This window comes from Gadus chalcogrammus, unplaced genomic scaffold (genome assembly GCF_026213295.1).
Source record: "Gadus chalcogrammus isolate NIFS_2021 unplaced genomic scaffold, NIFS_Gcha_1.0 GACHA110, whole genome shotgun sequence".
Classification (NCBI taxonomy): domain Eukaryota; kingdom Metazoa; phylum Chordata; class Actinopteri; order Gadiformes; family Gadidae; genus Gadus; species Gadus chalcogrammus.
The window spans coordinates 95,001-98,692 of record NW_026613545.1 but is presented as its reverse complement, the minus strand read 5'-3'; positions in this window follow the sequence as shown (position 1 = coordinate 98,692).

Below are 3,692 nucleotides of genomic sequence, written 5' to 3'. Positions count from 1 at the left end.
TATTGGCTCGGGATATGTAGGCCTAATACTAATACACACAGGACAAAGAACAGTGTTGGCAATTTAACACTTATCTTGACATCAACAGAGTTTACCAGACAAACAATGCCAGACTGTAAAGGGGGTACGAAATGAAACGAGGTACTGAGCATCAGCCGTTTGAAGACGAGCAAGGGCTGCTGGTAGCATATGTTATGCTGCATTAAAAATCCTGACCACCAGTAAACACTTGCGAAGGACCAATGTACAACATCATAAGAAAATTGTCCGCAAATAAGATCCCCTTCAGTTTAGGATAATCACACAGGTTATGCAAGAACATATTTATGTCAGGATAGGCCCACCGGGCTCCAAGTCGTCACATATCTCAATCAGACAAAACCAACTATAACCACATTGGCATAGCAATCGCACCGTGTGTAGCTGCTACTAGCTGCAATCTATATATACAATGCATACTAACTGGAGCACAAACCAGAATCAGATCACAATCGCTTAGGACCGTGGGTAACCTTTGGCCAGGTCATCACGATTCACGAGCAAACAGAACCAGCAGCAAAGTTTACGTAAACCAATTTCTTACCTTATGTGGCCCTCCACATGCAGGCTAGATGACGTAGGGCCTATCCATATCGATATCCAGTGTCACAAAAATGCTTTTTATAGGAAGCAAAAGGACCGGCTATTTTCTGAATAAAAATGTCAATTTTGGCTGTCTGTCTTGAAACTTCTCCAGTGCGTTCACACCAAACACAACGGGACGACAAGATCCCATACAAAGTGAACGTATAGACGCGTATCGGGCGAATTTTTTTGATTTGTCGCGCCACACTTTCGGCGTGCACAGGCGAGCGCGTTCACAAGGATTTGTGGCGCGACAAATTTAAACTTTGACACGAATTTTGCGTGATGACAGCCAATCAGCGTTCAACAGTGTGGCCACTGAGTGACATGTGTAACGTAACAGCCAATCAGCGTTCAACCGACAAACTCAGTGCAGTGCAGTCCAGGGTGTACTGCAGCATGGAGGAGAAAGTGATTGTTGCCGTTTGCGACTCTCGGAGCTCTATATATAATAGTATATAATATAATATAATTGTTTATATAATATCACGGCCAAAAGCTCTGTGTGCCTCCGGATGGCCGTAGAGCGGGGAGCTCATAGGGATTGGGCTTCTCGGGAGTCGGGGTTTGTTTACCGGCGTTGCTATGGGTTCCGGTCTTGTGTGTTCCGACGGTTTATTAGGTAGGCCTATCTAATAAATGATGTCTTCGAGCGCGCCTATCGCATGATTTTAGACTCGACGATTTCGGTTGAGTAGGCCTATGTGGGGATTTTTTCAGTCGCAATTGGTTTGCACATTTTTAAAACTGGTGGGGACAAAATTCGTATTTCAAATAGTGGGGGGGACATGTCCCCCCCCGTCCCCCGTAATCGACGCCTATGAACATAACTAAATCAATTTTCAACCGTTTATCTTCGTGCAAACCATTAAACAAATCTACACACTTGTATCTTCAATAATATCCAAACAGAATTTCGATATCATGTAAAATGTCTTCAGAATCACCGTTTTAGTTTCATACCGCTTCGTTTACAGCTGTTTTCATTGAAGACGTCAGCCCATTCTGATACACCTACTTCTAGACATCGTAACTCATTCATTTTTCAACCGTTTACCATCATTCAAACCATTGAACAAATCTACACACTTGTATCTTCAATACTATCCAAACGGAATTTTGATAGCATTTATACTTTTTTCAGAATCACAGTTTTAGTTTCAAACCGGCATCGTTTTCAGTTGCTTATAATAATTTAGGTCACCATAGCAACGCCGGTAAACAAACCCCGCCGAATAGTCGAATCTCTGGACTGAAAAGGCAGATCTGATTAGACTCAGAAAAATCAGAGTCGCGGACCCTGAATGAATCTGTGTAGACTGGCAGTTTACACAGATTAAGATGTTCAAATGTATTTAAAAAAGGTTAAGCTAAAACATGCTTAGATAAAGTTGTTAAATTGTGTGAAGAAGTGTGTTTAAAAATGCACAAAGATGTTGTAATGTTTCAGAAATATGTTTAAAATCTGCCGACGTGTTGCTGAAAAAATATGTTTCAAATGTTTCAAAAACATGTTTCAAATGTTTTAAAATTATGATCAAAGATGTTTCAAATGTGTAAAATAATTAAGATAGCTTTCAAAAAACGGGTATTTAGAAAAAAAATAATTGGGTGGGGGGGGGCTCAGCTGAATTTTTTTCTCTGAGGGGGGGCTCACTCTCTCACACTTTGAAAACCCCTGCTCTAGGGAACAGGGTGCTAGGAGACTCCTCTAGGGAACAGGGTCCTAGGAGACACCCCTCTAGGGAACAGGGTCCTAGGAGACTCCTCTAGGGAACAGGGTGCTGGGTCCTAGGAGACTCCTCTAGGGAGCAGGGGAGACTCCTCTAGGGAGCAGGGTGCTGGGTGCTAGGAGACTCCTCAAGGGAGCAGGGTCCTAGGAGACTCCTCTAGGGAGCAGGGTGCTAGGTGGTAGGAGACTCCTCTAGGGAGCAGGGTGCTAGGTCCTAGGAGACTCCTCTAGTGAGCAGGGTGCTAGGTGACTCCTCTAGGGAGCAGGGTGCTAGGTCCTAGGAGACACTGGGGAACCCCTTCAGGACTCCACTAACCCCGCGGCCGTGGAGCCGGGCCGTGGTCTGGGTGAGTCAGAGGAGCGTGGTTCTGGAGGGCGCTGGGGGCAGAGGGCCGTGGTCTGGGTGAGTCAGAGGAGCGTGGTTCTGGAGGGCGCTGGGGGCAGAGGGCCGTGGTCTGGGTGAGTCAGAGGAGCGTGGTTCTGGAGGGCGCTGGGGGCAGAGGGCCGTGGTCTGGGTGAGTCAGAGGAGCGTGGTTCTGGAGGGCGCTGGGGGCAGAGGGCCGTGGTCTGGGTGGGTCAGAGGAGCGTGGTTCTGGAGGGCGCTGGGGGCAGAGGGCCGTGGTCTGGGTGAGTCAGAGGAGCGTGGTTCTGGAGGGCGCTGGGGGCAGAGGGCCGTGGTCTGGGTGAGTCAGAGGAGCGTGGTTCTGGAGGGCGCTGGGGGCAGAGGGCCGTGGTCTGGGTGAGTCAGAGGAGGGTGGTTCTGGAGGGCGCTGGGGGCAGAGGGCCGGGACTGATATGGTTTAATATGAGAGGGAGGATTAAACCCACTGCTAGCTGGAGGAGGACCGGTGAACAATACAGCATGAATGAGACACACACACACACACACACACACACACACACACACACACACACACACACACACACACACACACACACACACACACACACACACACACACACACACACACACACAATACGTGCACGCACGCACGCAGACTTGTTTGAAATAAAAACATTTTCAATTAAATTCAATTCCATACCATACAGAATAAGAGTGGGCTATATTAAAAGTCACTAAAAGTCACTATGACGGCTTTTGTATTTCAGTTACAAAGAACTGCAGTATTGCCAGGATGACTATAGGACCCTATGGTAAATGAAATAGTTTTATAATTTTCAAAAAACAACCTGTAATAGGCTACCTGACTGGTTTTGCCTTGAAGGGAAACACATTTCAATTTTGCCTATTCAGTTTTGTCTCTACTGAAAAAGGTCAGCTTCTATGAAATGCAGGCAGTGAGTATACTTAGGCCTATGTGGATGCTGCTGGCTA